The sequence below is a fragment of the Ostrea edulis genome, chromosome 8 (assembly GCF_947568905.1).
Source record: "Ostrea edulis chromosome 8, xbOstEdul1.1, whole genome shotgun sequence".
In the NCBI taxonomy this organism is placed as follows: Eukaryota; Metazoa; Mollusca; class Bivalvia; order Ostreida; family Ostreidae; genus Ostrea; species Ostrea edulis.
Genome location: NC_079171.1, coordinates 45,705,044 through 45,725,947, shown reverse-complemented (window position 1 = coordinate 45,725,947; position 20,904 = coordinate 45,705,044). Strand labels below are relative to the sequence as shown.

Below are 20,904 nucleotides of genomic sequence, written 5' to 3'. Positions count from 1 at the left end.
ACCGTCAAATTCTTTATCAGTACCCGGTATCGAATTAAAAACTGATCATGCACAGACCAAGCTCTTGTATAACGAGTCGTTTCGGCTTGAGCATCACTGAAGAGACATTAGTTGTCGAAGTGCGGATCTGGTGCATCAAATTAATAACTTTTAAATTGATGACTTAACAACAATGTTGATAAGATGAAAAATCCGTATGATTTCTTAGTCAAAAAAAATCGTCCGGAGTTAATCTGCACTAGACACGCGGGACTACTTTTCTCTGGAATGCGTCTTCCTCGTTCTAATTTTAGTGACATTCATAGCACGGGCATTTCCACACAAGCATTGTAAACGAAATGTATTCCTTTGACCAAAAATAAACACAACCCAATATATGAATAAAATACAAATTAATTTAAAGAGACAACACACATATTATCATGCCATAACATTCCACAAATATTGTTTCATATTTGTATTTAGGGACAATCTTGGTATAAGTTATTTCTAAAAGAAAATCATCAGTATATCAGTACTTTTTTTTTAAATAGCTTAATATGTTTTGGGGTCACTTTAAAATAAACATTGTAATGCATTGATTGATTGTTTGTTTTGATGTTTTCTGCCATACTCAACCATTTTTTCAGTTATCTGGTGGCACCCAGTTTTTATTGGTGGAAGAGAAAACCCAGCTACAATGTACCTGGGAAGGGACCACCGACCTTCCGAAAGTAAACTTTGAAACTTTCTCACTTACCGGCGCGAGCGGGATTCGAACCTGCGCCGACAAGAGGTGAGAGGCCGTGTGATTTTGAGCGCTATGCTCTAACCACTCGGCCACGGAGGCCCCTTGTAATGCATTGATGGTATGCTCTTGCAATAAATCGATGTTTAAGACCAACCCATATTTCCACTTATCAATAAATAAAGCATTAATATTTCCCTACGGGGTAAAAAGAAAATATTTCAATAAATTTATAAGAAAGGCATTGTTCTTAAGTTAATTTTCCTATGAATATCTGCAAACATTTTTATTTCCCATCAAGTGCAAAATAGTTTCACCATTAAGAAAAAAGAAACCAGTTGATCCGCCACTTATTGCAAATTAGACTATGATGCTGACGTCATGATGACAAGTGAATCGCAATCACTTTTTACTTATATTTCAGGGTGTCGGATTACATGAACAAAAAAAAGTTTGATGTTAAGTTTTTGTGCAGTGCTACACTTCCAGGGGCGTATCTAGGAATTTCGGTTACAGGGGCGCCACTTTATGAAGCTGGGGCATCCTTGAGGCCCCCAGTGGGCTCAGGACGAAGCCCTGGTGGGGACCCAGGGGACGAAGCCTCCGGAAGCTACTGGATTTTACAGATTTTATAAAGCTTTTTTATCAGGTGACATTAATAAGATGACGCAAATTTAAAGTGTTTTTGGAATAAAATTAAGTTATCCCAATGAAGTAATTCAAGAAATCAAAAGATTTTGTCACGTATTTCTCCGGGAGTGTAAGAAAGTATTGCTTCTTTTATCGTTTAGTACATTTTTCTAAGCAAGATACGATGATTTACCTTTAAATTTGAAGAATTCAGGGGGGTGGGGCGCCGGTTGCGCCCTCCTTAAATCCTCCACCGACTTCCGCGCATTTTAGAAACAATATTTTTTTTTGTTTCATTATATTTTGTTGTTTATGTGTGATGTCACAATACACACTCCTGTATAGATTAGGACTCGCCTCCTTACCAGAACCTTAAATGTGCTGTGTAGTTATTTTCACCTTTTTATTCATATCACAGCAGTCCATCAAGATGGAAGAATAGCAAGCATTTATTTTAATCGGGTAAATGTAAAATCTAAAGTACCAAAATGTCTAACCAAATCTTACCTTGCTCATTAATAATCAATACTTTATTTTCTCTCCGATTTTAGTTCTTCTCGGGTGGAGATTTAAAAAAAAATACATTCTAACAAAAGGACAAGATTCACTACGACTATGTCTCCAAAATTAATTATTTCTTTTCAGATAAAAGTAATAGTTTACACCTAAATGTCATTGAAGATCTCACCATAAGCCACAACAATTGTCATAAGCTGTAGTAACTGAACGGCGATGAAAATCATTGTAACACTTCCTCTTTGTGGTCGAAAATCACGTCTTGTCAACTCGCATACCGATAGTATGTACTGTATATATTCCTCGTGGGAAAAGAAAGGGGAAGTGTTACTCCATTATTTATAACCATTGCGATTGTTTGTTTTAAGCTTCGTTGATAGTTGTTCTCTCATATTGAGATGTCACCATCTATAGGTGAAGTATCATAAATTTAGCACTTAAGGTAGTACCAGTTAAAACACCAGTTGTGGCACGGGACCGAAGTTTTAAAGGTAATATCCGAAAGAATTGACGAGCGTTTTGAGAAAGAGAAATCGATGTACATGTTTATATCTTATAAGAACACCCTACCACTGAGTTATCGCAACTAGTAAAATCCTTTTAAAGGTACACCTGATGAGCGAAACATTGTTTCTGGTCATCCATAACCGGGGTTTACAATCCCCTTTATCTCAAATTAAGTTTTAGGCTTTTCAAACTTGGCATTAAGCCCATTACTTGGTAATACACGTAAATCTAAATTTCAAATCAGACACATTTTGAAATAGTTTTCATAAAGAAATACGATTTTCGGCGTATGTTTGCGTTTCATTTTCTTATAAACCAGCAATTTGTGTAAACATACGAGCTAGATAAATCTTAAGATATCAGTTATAAAGCAAATTGACTCAAGTTCAGACATACGCTGTATCAATGGGATAATTCGATAACCATTATAATATTTTATAAACATCCAAGGAAGAAATCGTCCAATACACGAGGGTAAGCTGTGCCGTAAGCCATGAATTAACTCATTCGGTAACTATAGACATTTCTTGATTTAATTACAAATTGATTGATTGATTGATGTTTTCCGCCACACTCAAGAATGTGTCAGCTATCTGGTGGCGCCCAGTTTTTATTGGTGGTAGAGAGAACCCAAATACAATGTACCTGGGAAGAGACCACCGACCTTTCGAAAGTAAAGTGGGGGAAACTTCCTCAGTTACCGACGTGAACGGGATTCGAACCCACGCCGACAGATACTATTTTCACTAGAAAATTAGTTCGTTGACTAATAAATGAAAAAAGATAGTATTGGACTACCTGACTGACAATTTCTAAAGAAATTGTATTTTTATAATGGGCCGGTACGAGCAGGCCCATTATAAGAAATAAGATTTGAGATTTCGCATGTGTTTCCACGTGACTGGTGTTTGTTACTGCTAAAGTGTTCCAATAAAGTATAACGTCTTTTATTTCTTTAGTTTATTTTTAACAAAGTTTCATATATTTGTATTTTTTATGACCGTAGTATAATATGTAATTTTTTTTAGATACATATCAAGAAAATCAATAAGAACCTTACGTATAGCTTAAGGTTGATCGATCCTCATGTGATGTCATAGGTTTTTGCAAAATCTTTATTTAATTAAATTTTGCGCATGGTTGAAATATATCTTTCAGAAGAATTTTATTCCCTGAATAAAATTTAAAAAATTGGTAAACTTTTGATATTGGAAAAGTGTTTATTTCCCATAGATAATCAATTATTTATATTTTTTAAAATGTTGTCAAGGGCAATAACTCCTATGCTGGAATTTCCTGTACTGCAAGTCTATGACACAATGATTTCACTAATATCCACAATATCTATGATTCATCCGATTTCTTAAACTGTTGACATTCAAAAGTTGTCATTTCAACAAGTTTTTATTAATTTTCATCATTCTGTTTTACGAAAATGTGCGATTTTTAAATGTTGATATATGCTTCTGTTTTTCTATCTCTGACATCTTTAAAAGGGTGGCAACATACACATTTTCTTTGGTTCTTGGTTAGATTAAACTATATTGAGTGGAAATTAATACAATATTTCCACTTTTAACCATTAATATTGATAAGTCACATGAGGATCGACCCACCTTAAATAGATTTATAGATATATATCTATAAATAGATCCAACAAACTCAATTCACTGTTTGACAAGCAAGTAAGAGAACCGCATCATTTGGACACAGGCTTATATGTAACATGTCAAACTGGAGCATTATTCTATTGAGTATCGTGAACATTGGTTAAGAAACTAACCTTGAAATAGATGACCATGTATTTCGATAAAAGAATAGTTTAGAAAAGTATGTTCAATGTACTGTGCGAATCTGTGTCAAAGTGGATTTTTATGGGACCATCCTAGCGGTATCTCCCTATTTTACTGATTGCGACTTTTAAAGGCACATTGACACGATTTGAGCAGAAAATTATCAAATTTATTTTTTCCAATATTGATGTTTAGAATGCTTAAATAAGGTATTTCTAGGGGTCAGCACAAATTCAATGTCAGTTGTCGAAGTACATGGTGGATACAGAGCTCACATTTCTTTCTTATGTAAACAAGGCTCGGGACATGTTTTTATTTACATAGGTTAAATATACTAGTTCGTATAAAATAGATTTTCAATATGAACGTTAATTCAGAACAGAATTTAATAGTTTTGGGGAGTTCATTTTATCAAGTCCTCTATGCAGTCACTCGGCTATAAGTGATGTGGACCTTAGCACTTCCTTACAATGAATGTTCAGCACTAGCAGCAAATACTTCGTAAATTATTTACACATTACGCGTTTAAATGCATAATTCTGTAAAGTGGACTTATCTACCATCGGTCATTGGAGTGGGTCAATTGAAAAATACCAAAATAGCACTAGAAATACAATCTGTTATGAACAGAGAAACATTATATATTTCACACTATTAAAAAATTCCTACACGCAGACAGCATATCGCTGATCATAACATACAGTACAGGTCAAAAACACGGTGCCCCGCGGACTGAAAGCATGGGCCTAGAAGAAAGTCATTGTGTTTGAAAGTGCAGTTTCTGCATATTCTATAGCAGTCCAATGTCTGGACCTTTCAAATTCAAAGATAAATATACATTCAAAAATGCAAGGCGGGGAATAGGACCTGGAGTACTGTACACAAGCAATTAATTGATCAAGATATAAGGTTCATGGCTGTAATGACTGGTCGACAGGGGATTATTACTTCATCTAGGCTCCTTATCCAACCTCTGATGTATACAGGACTTCGTGTTTGTGCAAGTCTTTTTTCACCCTTTCAAAAGCAAAATTATGACTACTGTCTACTGTTGTAGCTTGAATAAATTGTAGCTATTTAACTGTCATTTATTGATGATTACGAAGTTCTGTACGTCGATATCATAGATAAAGGATAAGTAATTGTCTGAAGTTTGAGTACGAGTTCTTGCTCTTTAAGCAACGCAAAATTATGTACTTGTGTAAGTCATGTCAATTTGTTAGAGGAGTTGTAGAACAAAAATCACAAATTCAAAAAGTTCATCTTTATTTCTCTAATTTGTGCTGGCCTTCGCCTTGTAATTTTCGCGTGCTTTTAAACTAAAGCATTCTTAGAAAGACTTTCAAAATTATCTAATTCTTACACTTCCCAAAATAGGTCTGATTCATGATGCTTTCACTAATGTTTCTTGTTATTATCATTACCAAGTGTACTCTAAACAAACATTGCCGCTGTTAAATTGCGTTTAGAGGAAATCCCAGGAAAATGTTATTTACCCCTGCATTAGATATTGTCTAGTTTTGACATTTAACTGCCGCAATAAATACGTGTGTTTCTTAAAGTACTCCCGTAATGTTCTTCTTTTAACTTATAGTCAAATGAAGTATCACGTTCTCTTAAGAAAGAAACATAACTCACATAGAGTATATTCAATGATAAAAAAAATAGCCATTTCCTTCTTTATAAGAAAACATAATATTAATATCACCATAATGCAATATTTCTGACATTAAATCCCGTGTCACACTTACTGATCCCCAACCGTTGAAACCGACAGCAACTATGGGATTCCTCACTGTCTGTTAATCGCTGTGTCCGACCAGAATTAACGCATGGCGGACGGCGATCCAATTGAACATCATTAAGTAATTATTTTTTTAAACTTGTGCTATTCATACATACTAATTATTTACCTTGGTGAGAGAAATTGGAAACTTCTTACTAAAGAAACTATTATTAGAGTAAATCTGCTTACATTAACTGTGGACCTGCCGTATAAAATGATAAGCGAATGGTGTAATCATCTATGTCAAAATCCATCATTGTTAACCGACCTGTTTTTGTATTCTTACGAAGCAGAATTTATTCAAAACTTTGATTGACCTCACGTTTCGTTTGTGTTGATTATCACATTTTGTTATGAATAAGTATAGTGAGTGTGCAATAATTACAAAAAGGTGACAGTGAAATAACTTTTTATAATGAATTTGCTATGAAATTTGCATATCACATTCTTTACAAATCTACCACCTATGCAGAGCCTATCTTCCGCATTCTGTCGAAGGTGATTATGAACAGGAATTGCTGTCAAGAAAACAATGAATTGACATTTTCTACTGATTTGACGGTTTACTGCTTAAGATCCACTCCCGTTCAATGAGATAATATATATTTAATCACAAATATATGATGCTATTTGTTCTTTATTTACCGTCAGTTACAGTTTACATTGCTTTAAAGATCAGCCCATCAGTTAAACACACTGTAAATATATCAAACGGCATTTAAATATCTTCATTATTCACAACAGTGTAATGGAGACAAACTGCTGAATATGTCAATGTTCATTACACAAGGATTTTGAGGTTTGGCAATCAAAATCATTCAAATTAAGGAAATATTAGCACAAAACGAAGCCACACTGTATATACACCAAACAGCATTTAGATATCTTCATCTTTCACAACTCTATAATGTAAAGTAAACTGCTAGATATATCAATTTTGGCAATCCAAATCATTAAAATAGCGGACAAACATTACAAGATGCGTGTCCATGTGGTGTATTTAATAATTTTATTTTGGACAACTACGTTACATGTACATTGTATGTATAAACAAAAAATGGTACATTGCGATAATGGAAAACAATATTTTCAAAGTTTGGCAATGACAGCCATTGTAATAAGGCAAAGAATACAAACAACATCTAACAACGTTCATTTCAAACAACTTAATAATATCAAATGTAAGATCAAATTATATCAATGTTATAACGACCATAGAATTTGCGAAAGAAGCTTCTCAAAGGTTGAACAGTAATACCACCTACACACTCAAAATGCAGAATGCTCTTCTTCAATTCACTCTAGAAGTAAGGCTCGTAGAATTGTATCGGATTCACAAGAACTTAAGTCACAATATTTTCCCAGTAATACTGATCTTGTTTTACAAAGCTGTTCTTAATAGAGATACAACCAATCACTATGTGGATTATAACTTTACAATATATTCGACACTTTGCAGCAAATGAAGAACGTGTTAATTAATCAGAACCAAAAAAAAAGCCCAACATCATCAGCAATTAAGTGAATATCTCTGAGATGTTGGCAATGCGTTATGACCTGGTTAAAGGGGGTATACTACACTGTACATCGTCATGATGTGCATCTCCCTTTTAAAACATGAATCAAAATATAGATATCAGTAATATTTGTATATTCATTTAGATTTAAATGCCTAACTTAATAGCTAAATATATTAGCGTTTTAACTGCAAATCTGTTGATTACGAGTTCGAGTCCAAATGGAATTTTCATTCTTTTTTTTTCAAATTACTTTCAAATAAATTGTATTTTAGGTCACCTGAGTAAACTCAACTGACCTATTGCAATTGGTTGTCATCCGTCGTCGTTCGTCTTTACAAAAAACTGTAAATTTAATAATTCCAAGGGTAATGGTTTTGGTATCAGGGTAGGTCCAATACGGTCAGTTATTAAATATGTGAGCACTATACAATTAACCTCTTGATAACTAACTGTGGTCCAGAGGAAGAGCATCCGTTCCACATGCAGAGGGTCGATGTTAATGTCCCGGCCGCGACAAACCGAAGTCATTAAAACAGGTAGTGACAGTTCCATCGCCAAACGCTCGGCATTATGTGTGAATGTCACGGGTCCTCCGAGATGACCTTAGAACGGATGTCCCGTGTCACAGTAGGTTTGACACTTTAAAGAACTATCACTGCTTAATAATCGTAAGCACCGAGCAGAGGCCTAAATTTAAAGTCCTTCAGCGATCTTGGTGACGTGTCCCTATGAGTAAAAAGTTATCGCGAAGGACTCTAACCAAGATACAATCAATCTTCTTGGTAACTACCATTCCAATCATTTTTAAATTAGGTATGAACATATCTGCTAACATCAGCTAAAGGTGCCGTAACAGTATACACAATGCACTATCCGAATGAAGTCACAGAAACGCTTAGCTCTTCTGTTCAGTTGTTTGGGGGTTTTTTTCCCAAGGAAGCAAAAAAAATAGTTTAGCGATGAAATAATCTTTAAAAAAAAACTAAATAAGAAACATGTTCAAATGTGGCACATTATATGAAATAGGATTCCGAAGTCGCAAGCCTTTCTATGGGACAGGTGTCTCACTGCTGAAATGGTATAATAAACTATAAGGCCTTCTATCTATTATGTCCCACTTCTCAGAAGGGAGACCTATTGTTTTAGTGTGAGCTCTTCCGCTTCTCTTGTCCGGGTCATAACATATTTTTGTCTTTTGGCATAGGCCTTTGGAATGTGGGCATACCATGTTAAGACTGTCGAGTACAATTTTGATGACCTTGACATGTTATGTAAAGGTCAAATGATAGATATTTTTTGTCTTTTGACACGGGTTATCTATATTTGATATGTAGGTATACCATCATAAGTCAGTGTATCAAGTGTCATTTTGAATGACGTTTGACTTCGGCCTTTTATGTAAAATGTCAAATCATATACATACTAGGCTTCATTCAAATGTTTTGTCTTTTGACGTAGGCATTTGTTATTTGGTATGTTTATGAATTGTATTTACTAATTTGTATCACACGTTCACTTCACGGATCCTTGGTTGAACCATATATACATACAGGTCACTATTGTGTACCGTATCTCTTAAGTTTTCACTTTAGAGATCATCCCTATACAATGTTTTTAGAAAGTGTGGAAGGGATACATCGGTTTTTGTGTACTAGAACAATTATTCTTAGTTTATTTCCTTTTAGACTAGGGTTTATACATTTCTTTATGACCACGAAAAATTACATACCCTAATATATAAAATTCTAAATGTCAATAACATCAATAATAACCCTTCACATAGCGATGTATTCTATAATTAGAAGCCAAGAAAATCAATAGACTGTTTGACAAGCGGTGCATTTTATAGATGTCACGACATCAAGCACGTCAAGAACGTGAACTGGACACATGCATAACATGTCCAACTGGAACATTATCTTATTGAGTAACGTGAAAATTTATCAAGAAACTAACCTTAAAATCAAAAGAGTGACCATGTATTTCGAGATAAGAAGAGTTTATAAAAGTGTGTTTAATATATTGTGCCGGTTTGTGTCAACGTAGATTTTGTTTACTTGTATAATCAAACCACATTATTTACTCTGGGAAATTAATAAAAAATTCTATACGCAAAATCTTGTTCTGAGTATGGCCAGTTTTTAAATCGAGGCAAGCTACTGAAAAATAAGCTGATGGTGCAAGGGTTTCAACAGTCTCGATTGAAGTCAGCCTTTCACAAATTATATGGTTGATATAACGATTTAGTTCGTCAATACAACATATCATTGGGTCAAATGATGTCTAACATGTTTCATACCGATTATTAAGCCGTTCTTGGTACACTGATTTTAACTACGGATAATTCCGTTTACCTGAGCAGGATATAGGGCACATGGCGGGTGTGGTCGATTGACAGGGTATGCTTACTCCTCCTAGACACATGATCCCATCTTTCGTGTGTCCAGGGGTTCATGTTTGCCCAACTATCTAATTTGTATTGACTATAAGAGTTATGAGATTGATCACTGTTCGTTATCTTCACCTTTCATCTAAAGGACTCCACCAATGATCTTCTAAACGATGATTGCATTCAGATTAAAATGTAAAACTTATACGGTACCAATTTTGATGCACCAGATGCGCATTTCGACAAATAATGTCTGTTCAGTGATGCTCAACCAAATGTTTGAAATCCGAAATAACTATGAAGTTTTAGAGCTAAATATAGCCCAAAACAACGTGCCAAAAAAGTGGAGCCAAATTCGTCGAAGGATAAGAGATATGCATGAGGGAGATAATCCTTAATTTTTAAATGAATTTCTAAATTTTATAACAGCAATTAAATATGCATTCGTATTTTCAAGCTAGTAACGAAGTACTTAGCTACTGGGCTGTAGCGACCCTCGGGGACTAACAGTCCACCAGCAGAGGCCTCGACCCAGGGGTCATAACGTAAAACTTATACGGTACCAATTTTGATGCACCAGATGCGCATTTCGACAAATAATGTAAGAGATGTTCTGGGAAACATGCTTTTTTTTTTTTTACCCAAAACCGTTGGTTTTTTAACCCTCGCTTGGCATCGAGGGTGAAAATGAAAATTTTGAAACCTTATTGCATATCTATAGGACATCACCAATTATCTTCCAAAAAGTGATTTTGCTACAGCATAAAATTAAAGACAAGTTTTGTGAAAAATGAGTCCGTTTTAGAAAACAACTTACGACAAAAAGTCGCAAGTCTTAAATTGTGTTACACTGTTATTAATTTGAGCGAATGAAGTAAAACTATTCTGAGGCTTAATTTTCAACATATTTTGAAAACGTATTTGGCATTTGGAGTGAATGATCTTACAATAAACTGAAAAATTACATAATGAAAAATTGATCGTAATTCATTAAGTTCTTTTGTAACACCCACCCCCAGGACTTTTTACTAGAAAACGTCATTTCCACCCCATTTGATTCCCAGGATGAAAACTAGAATTTCGAAAAACTACTGCACACCAATAAGACACCACCAATCATCTTCAAAATATGATTTGAATTTTTCGTAAATTACAAACTGACATAAATATTATGATGTGAATATCACGGAAAATTTACAAGATTTACATGATTTTTGTGACAGGTTCACGTGAATTTCACATCAACGGTAATTCACGTAAAATTCACTTGGGGCATAGGTGCTTGTGTAGGAAGATGTATACAACCCCTGTTAACCAGGGGCACATGTCTTGAGTCCTAAACTTTGGCCAGGTAAACAAAGTAATCACCATGTAGATAATGACCTAACATTTTGTATGAGGCACGTCAGACAGCATTCAGCGAAGTGACATGTTTTAGTTACAAACTGAATAATCATAGAAACCATGAGAATCGCTGAACAATTCTCTTTGCGGGTATAATTAGTTGAAAGTTTAATGTATTGGAAAGTCTCGTTCCGCTAATTCAATATTGGTCATTTGATTGAGGACGTCCTTTTTCATGGCGATGTACATGGGGCCGCGTGAAAAAAAATCTGATTATAAAGGAACGCTCAACAATTTTCAAGTATCATTTATTTACATTGACTTTTATGATACACCAACAATTTCGAACCTTATTTCAACAGGACATGCTTACTCCTCTTCTACACGGGTCACTATTTCTGGTGCGTTTGTCCTACTCTTTGATTTTCTATTCTTTTTGAGGTTGGTCCCTGCTCGTGATCTTATCTTTTACTCTGGTTCTCCTCATCAATGAATTTCACGCCTGAATTCAGCATAACACGGAATAAACTGAGCATGTTTATATGCAGTACACATGATTACTAAATAATTCATTCTGAAGAGCTTTGAAATGGTTTCAGACATTAATATTCCACGGAAACGAAATTTAACAATGAACATTTTCATCAAACTATATAGGAACATAACTGGTCACACCTCCTGATCTAAGGCAGCAAAAGGGATTCGGGATTTCAAGGATGATTTGAATGACCATACGATGATAAATTTATGGAAACCAATGAACACTCGTTTTGTTATTTGCTACATACTGCATTGCAAACAGAAGAACGCAATAATTTCCATTTTAGTTCAGTTCTAATATCTTCCCTCGTTTGGTTTTCATATATCGCCATGTCAGTTAAATTATTGTGTTCATGTGTTGCGTGTATCATTTTAATGTTCTCGCAACATGTTATGATGGACAATGTATGCGTAAAATTCAACGGGGATCAGGAGATTGGAAAGAAACTACCAGTCTCCCCATTTAAGGTGTTATACGAAATCGGTCTACTCATGTGTTTCAGAGATTGTGAAGCTTATGCTTTTTGTTTGTCCATCAACTTTAACCGGAAGATGTTGATGTGCGAACTGAACAGTCGAAAAAGAAACGAAAACTTGACTTTAGTCGATGATAACGACTTTATCTACCGCGATATACCAGGTGTTGTAAGTATGATTTATTCTTTCAAAAAGATATCTTCTACATCTATATTCAAAGCTGACAAAAAAGCGATTCAGTAAGAAGATACAATAACACTATTTACAGCTTCACTACAACAATGTAATGGCCACATCAATTATATTATTTTACAGATTCACCACAATAATGTAACGGTCATATCAATAATATTATTTACAGCCTCACTACAATAACGCAATGTGCCAACAAATAAGTATTTTGTTTACAGTTTGATTACAACCGTAAAATGAACAAAGCATCATATTTTGACAGATTGACTAGAACAATGTACCGGATATATAAATAGTTTTGTTGTATTCGGGTTAATAAAATTAACAGATCAGTAATCGTATTTTTTACTGCTTGAATACAAAAATGAAATGAACATACAGATAATTGTTTTTGCAGCTTGATTACAACAATGGAATGAACAGATAAATAATTGTGTTTAGCTTGACTAGAACAATTTAATGATCTGTCAAATAATTGTGTTTACAGCTTGATTACAGAGACAAGAAATGTGGGAGTCTACAATGTAACACATATTCCAAATGTGTGCGTACAACCTCCAACAAACATGTTTGCATCGCCATAGGTAAATCATATCTGTATTATACCTGTCAATGATTATACTCCTATGTAAATCATATCTGTATTATACCTGTCAATGATTATACACATAGGTAAATCATATCTGTATTATACCTGTCAATGATTGTATACATAGGTACATTCTTTCACGGGAATAATTAGTATAAATCAATAACGTATCAAACTACAAAAGCGGTAAATCAAAGGTGTTCAACAACAAAACTCTACTTTATTGATGTGTCAGCTCTAAAACATACAAAACCTAATAAGAAATTTATCGAAGCACCATTTGTGTAGCAATATTCCATTACCATGTCCCGAACAGTAATGAATCTCATAATTCCATGATGGCTGATTTATACCACTTTAAATGATATCGTCTTTTCGTTATTTTGACGCAAAAAAGACAGTGATTTGACGATTAAAAATAACGAAAACACGACAGACGAAATGTTGAAAAAGCGACACATTTTTTTTGTCGCTTTGTTGTCTTTTTTTGTTTTTATATTTTTGCCTCGTTTTATCATATTTTTCGTTTGTCGTCTGCCTTGAATTTAAAAGAAGAGAAATTTGTAAAATGGCACAAATCAGCCACCGTATCATTCCATAAAAATACGAAAGTAAGAGTAGGGTAAACATGGACCACAGAACACATCAGAGGGATATCAGGTGCCTAGGAGGAGTAAGGATACCCTATATAACGGTCAGAACAACCGTGAATCTTATATCTTGATCAGTGAAACCGAATAATCCATAGCTACTATCAGAATGTAACGAACGGCCTGAAGAAATATATAAGAGAGCATTCAATAATGGTTTGTACGTACAGGTTAGATCATTATAACGACTATATACTTTTCAAAATGACAACTTTAAACGAGACATTTGAACTTCCTGTAACATTAAATTATTTGTCGGTTACCATCCTTGATTTACAAATTGCAGAACATGTTATCGCGTATCCAATCAGTTGAGAGACATGCATACCACATGGTGATAAGGGATTACTGCTATATAAATATGGGAACATATAATAATTATATGGAAACAAAGGGATGCTTACTCCTCCCAGGCACCTGATCCCACCTCTGGTGTGTCCAGGGGTCCGTGTTTGTCCAACTATCTATTTTGTATTGCCTGTAGGAATTATGAGATTGATCACTGTTCGTTATCTTCACCTTGCTTTGACGCCTGCTAAAGTAGCTGTTTAATATGGATTTCGATAGCTCGTATACACTATTGGGTGTATTTTATTCTTTCCATTGTATATAGAAGAACCTAAAAGCTTGTATATAGAGGAACCTAAAAGGTGTATGGATATTCTAAAACAGTACCCTGATAGAAAAGGAAAAGATGGTGTATATTCTATAATTGTTGGAGTTGAGAAGAAATCTGTGTTCTGTGACATGAGTACTGACCAGGGAGGATGGACGGTGAGTTAATATTGATATATACTGACTAGAGAGGATGGAAGGTGAGTTAATATTGATATTCTTAACCAGTGGGGATGGACGTTGTGTTAGCATTGAAATATACTGACCAGGAATGGTGGACAACGAGTTTATATTGATATATACTGCCCAGGGATGGTGGACAGCGATATTATATTTATGCAAGTATCTAATGACCAGGGATCGCGGGCAGTGAGTTATTATTGATATATACTCGCCTGGGATGGTGGACGGTGATTTAATCTTGATATATACTGACCAGGAATTGTGGACAGTGAGTTGATATTGATATTTACTGATCAGGGATGGTGGACTGTGGGTTGATATTGATAATTACTGACCTTGGATGACAAACGTTGAGTTTATATTGGCATATACTTATCAGGAATGATGGACAATGATTGTATTTTGATATATATTGCCCAGGGATGGTGGACAGCGAGTTTATATTTATACAAGTATCTAATGACAGGAGTCGTGGGCAGTGAGTTAATATTGATATATACTGACCAGGGATGGTGAACAGTGAGTTGTCATAAAGGACTGTATGTAATACCAATGGTTAATATGGATACATTCACAAATGGCACCAGGAAGAAATAATCTCTTATATATATATATATATATATATATATATATATATATATATATATATATTGATCCAACGTGGTTAACAATACCAACACACACGTAATCAATCCAAATGCGAGTTTTCCATCTTATGTTTTAATTATTCATTCAGTATTTGTATTTTCAACTTCCCGTTAGATAAATTTGAAAAGAAATGCACGGTTTAAATTTCATATTGTACAACTATTTTGATAATTTGAAATTGATGATATTCAATTGAAAATCGATTGAATAGTTGTGTTTGGTTCATTTTTAAATCAGCCTTACACACTATTGTCTTTTACGATATGACATCAGATGTTCTGTGGCTGTTAATTTAATCGCTACTTACCCAAAATTAAGGCTGAAAATCTAAAATATAGATAAAAAATACACACATTAAAAGAGTTATTTTCAAATGTGAATATAAACAATATTTTTTTTGAAAGGTGTAGTCCCTTAACTTCAGTTAACGCGCGTTATTGAACTTGTATGTACACGCCGTTGTAAGTAAGAAACTAAATCCTTCAAAAAATAATTCATTCCTTAAAGTAATTCCACCCTCCTGTGATGTCATCAGATTTTGCAAAATCAATAATTTATTTAGATTTATGCATGATAGGAACATAAATTTTGTTGGACTCTTTTCCTATAGTTAATGTAAACAATCTTGTTAAAAATAAAATATTTCAAAAGTCTAAGTTATAGATGAATAATCAATGATACATTTCAAAATATTGAATCCAAGGGCAATAACTCTGTTTCTATTGATTTCTTTATCAAGTCTATTATGCGATAGATTTCCTTTATTTTTTACAGACATTTTGTATATTTTTGTGAAGATACAGTTTCATGAAATTGTTATGAATGCTACTATATCGTCATAACCAGTTTGTATGGAATTTTGATAACGCTGTTTAAGGAAAATTGCAATTTTCTGACGGTGATATATGACTCTGTTTATGACGTCTCACATCTTAAAAAGTGTGATGACCTATGTATTTTATTTTATAATTTGTTAGTTTCAACTCTAATGAATGGAAATAAATACACATTTAAAACTTGTATCAGATAAAACTGCGAGTATGGAGTTACCTTAATTGCATATTCTTATAGGTCATTCAGAGAAGAAAAAATGCATCCATCGATTTCTATCGGTCTTGGAATGAGTACAGAGCAGGATTTGGTGACCCCTCCTCAAACTACTGGATAGGTGAGTAACTGGGTGACTCCTCAAACCAAGGGATATAATAGTTACTTGTGACTCCTCCTCAAAATATTAGATAGGTGAGTTACTGACTGATTCCATCCCAAACATCTGGATGAGTAAGTTACCATTGACCTCTCCTCAAATCCTTGGATAGGTGAGATATTGGGTGACCCTTCAAACTACTGGATGGATGAGTTACTGGGTGACTCCTCAAATTACTGGATAAATGAGTGACTGGGTGACTTCTCCTCAAAGTACTGGGTAGGTGAGTTCCTTGGTGACTCCTTAAATCACTGGATAGGTGAGTGACTCGGTGATCCCTACTTAAACCACTGGATAGGAGAGGTACTGACTAGCTCCTCAAACTACTGGATAGGTGAGATACTGACCTCAAAATCACAAATTGAGAACAGACTTGCAGTGTAAGTCAGAATTTTAATACTCTCCCAACGTTTACAAGCGGGAAGTGAAACAGTAAACAACCAACCAGCCCAACGCTCTGGATGTAAACACAAATGCATTAACCAATTTTTTTAAGAGCAAAAAAAATGATAATGAAATTGCATAAGATATTTTTTACAATCATCTAAATTTAGGTAATGACGCAATAAATGCTTTGACGATGCATAAGGACCAGAAACTTCGAATTGATATTGAAAGCTTTGACGGTGAAAAAGCTTACGCCCTTTATTCTACGTTTTAGGTCGAGAATGTCACCAGCAACTACAGACTGAGCGTGTCGGGGTTTTCTGGAACGGCAGGTGAGCATATGTTATCAAATACTTGTACAATGATTTGCATTATTCAAATGGATGTTATCACCATTATACATGTAACAGTGTTACATAATATATATTTCATGCGTGAAAAACAAAACTAAATCAATATAAAATAATTCTAATAAAAAAATAGAATGTTACAATGAATGACAAAGGGAAGATAATGAACAATGATCAATTTTATAACTCCTGTGCATGTTAAATCAGGAGCATGACAAATAAGCACCCCTAAACACACCAGAGGCGAGATCTGACGACAAGGAATAATACACAGACCCTACATACCTACCGATATCATGGAAAATACTACGCCGGGACCTATTTTATCTATTTTTCCTATGAACGAACATATTTTCTTTAAATAGCACTTGTTATCAGACACAATATCTTCAAAACGTAGAATAACTCTTTTACACATGCCAAGTCTGTTTACAAGTAATAATAGTATCAGATACTTCGTCTGCTATAGAAAATATCAAATGATGTGTAAATGGATAAGACACGTGTGGGAAAAGCAAGACAAATCTCTAAATATCCTTTACTGCGTCACAATAGTAAAAGAAAAAAAATCAAATACCTATGACCTGCGAAAATACAGTTTGTTATAACCAAACCTCATTATACAGTAAAAGATGGTTATAGTGAACATCCAGCACCAGCAAAAACAGTTTGTTAAAGCCAACCTTCATTATACAGTAACACACAATTGTAGCTAACACCAAGGGCCAGCGAATAAACAGTTTGTTATAATTAAACAGCGTTATATCAATAAACCTCTCAGGGGAGATAATTATTATTTAACAATAAGCGTATTCGTTATGAACGTGTCATAAGTGTGCTTTTAAATAATTAACATATATTCCTACAGGTGACGGCTTGGCTATGCACAATGGTATGGACTTTAGTACATACGATGACGATAATGACAAAAAGAACAGAGGGAACTGTGCGGTTGTATTTAAGGGAGCCTGGTGGTACAAATCATGTCATACATCAAACCTGAACGGGCTGTATTCAACAGTTCCTGTGACGGGAGCCAAATACATGTCGTGGATTGAATGGAAACAGGATCATGTAGCGTTAAAGGGGGCATTGATGATGATAAAATCTAAAAGTTAAACTAAACATCAACCCCATTCAGGGGATCGGTCTATCTATGAATGTCTTGATCAATTAAAAAACCTCAATATGCCTTTTAATAGGTATATTTTCGATGTGAAGTACCAGATAAATATTGTGTCAGTATTTTAAATGATATAGAATGGTAACTTCTCACCCACTGGACAAATTATTAATTGGCATTAACTAATTACTAGTCTATTCAATAAAGGATGAAAATCGTGATTTTATGCTGCGTTTTCATGAAGGTTAAGCGTTGATGTTGAATTGATTTATTGATTGTATATTGTTTACGGGAATTTTTCGTTCCTATGAAGACATCACCATTGCAGGTCAAGGGCTGTAAAATTTAGGCCTATGTTCGACGCTTATAGCCTTTGAACAGAGAGGGATCTTTATCGTGCCACACCTGCTGTGACACGGGGCCTTGCTTTTTACAGACTTCCGAAAGACGACCCTATAAAGTCGCTTCTTATGACAAGCAAGGGGTGCTGATGACCTATTCGAACCCGGAACCCCGGGGTGGGGTACTGAGGACCTAATCTAACCCGGATCCCCGGATGTGGGGAACTAATGACCTACCCTAACCCGGATCCCTGGGGGTGGGCTACTGAGGACATACTTTAACCCGGATACTGGGATGGGGGTACTGGGGACCTACCCTAACCCGGATACTCACAGTACCGTTGATGTTGAATGTGGACTAGTGCTCGGCATTTCTAGAAACATCACCGGGGGTTGTTTGGCGGATCTGACTTTATGTTCGCTAAATTAAGTTAGGTAGTGATTTACATCATTAATTACACACACATACATACAGAAACATATACATACGTGTATCCATCCTAATTTGGGAACTTAGTTTAAAAAAAAAGAATTGGTGACTAAGATAGTTCATATGACAAATGTGACATATTTGAATTTGTCATCCCTCTTATTTAGTCTGATGAAAACAAATTCAGTGATATTTTTTTTTCATTTCCATTGGCACCCGGAAGTGCCAGATTAGGGACTTGAGTGAAAGAAATGGGGAAATAATTTCCAATGAACTTGCAAAAGTGCATAGGGACTTCGTAGTAATTCATCAGAAAGAAATATATTTGGACGAGATAATATTGTTATGTATTCGATGTACTTAGTTTATAAAAATAAGTTAAGACGTCTTTTACGGTCTATATGCTAATTAATAATAACAGGAGAAGGGACATACGGGGAGAAATTGAATGGAAATATGCGACGCAAATGTATAAAATAGTTAATATTGTTCTCCTCTACGATAATTCATCTATAAAAACCATATTTCATTGCATCTTATCTCCGAAGATTGCTCCACAACTAAAGGCAGAGGAGGGGAGTTTATTTACCCATGTGTTCCATATCAGCAGGATGGGTGGGCCCATTCCTCATGCTTTCCATATCTGCATAATTACGTTGACTTAGAGGTGCTGGGTAATGGGCTGGCCCATCCTTTTATTTGACTTTGAACATGACCTGTTATTTTCGTATGCAGATGGTCAAGTGACGATCCGGGTTAGAAAAGGTCCTAAGTACCCCTTGCTTGTCGTTAAAGCCGACTAAATAGGACGGCGCTTCGGATGGTACCGCAAAAACCGAGGTCCCGTGTCACAGCAGGGGTGACACGATAAAGATCCCTCCGTACTCAAAGGCAATAAGTGCGGAGTATAGGACTAAATGTTGCAGCCCATCACTGGCAATGGTGACGTCTTCATATGAGTAAAGAAATATCAAGAGGGACGTTAAACAATATAAAATCAATCAATCGCATGCAAATGAAGATATATTGGAAGACTGGCCTGTGCACTATTTTGGATTGGGGTCCGTTGTACATTGTGATCTTGAATGCGAAGAATATTTAAGCTGGAAAGTTATGAATTGAAGTTCTGTAACAAAGGATGGACCACATCTCCTCCCCATGATTTAAGAATTTAAGGTGATTTCCCATACAACGTCAAACAACGTTAAAAACATTATTCACGAGTCACGAACTTTATCACACGTTCATAGAACCGATGACATGTTGGTGAATGGTGTAGACTGTATTTCTGTCCATTAGGACTGTTTGTTTGAAAGCTAAAATATAAATTTTAAAATTAAATACAAATAACATACGAATCGCAATACTACATCCAAAAAAACATGTCGGTTATATACATAAAATAAAATGAAATAAATGAATGGATTAAAAAAAAACTCGGGGGAGAGAATGCTAATATTTAGGTCTATACATCGTGAAGTCTAAATTATCCATACACATTTGCGTTACGATTTAGTCGTTTAGTAATTCCCGTGAGATTTCTGTAAATAGATCTATTACAGATTATGATGTTAAATCGTACTGTCAACCTTGACTGTATATACCCTAGGCCATTTCTTTTGTGTGACTGAGGATCGTTAATTACGGGTAGTAATATCGAATATCCTACAACAAGATGCTAATTGTTTGTGCGATACATGTACTCACCGTTAGTTACATATTTTGTTGTTTTCCTGATAAATTATTGAAACCTGAAAGAATACGATGTCGTCATGTTCTTAATATACGCACAATCTAAAGCTTTATGACATCGTAACCCCCACCCGCCTGCGAAATAGTTTGTATACACGTATTTATTTACACGAGAAAATCGCTTCTGAGGTCAAATTCCTGTGACGTAGTCTATGGATGTATCTGAAATTTCTAGTCTATGGAAAGTGTAATTTCTGTAGAAACGAGG

The 20,904-nt window shown here is 34.9% G+C and overlaps 1 pseudogene; it reads left to right on the top strand.

The window, feature by feature from the left end:
- The first annotated feature begins 12,304 nt into the window (after positions 1-12,304).
- Positions 12,305-18,169, top strand: LOC125663278 (ficolin-3-like; annotated as a pseudogene).
- Positions 18,170-20,904: the final 2,735 nt, after the last annotated feature.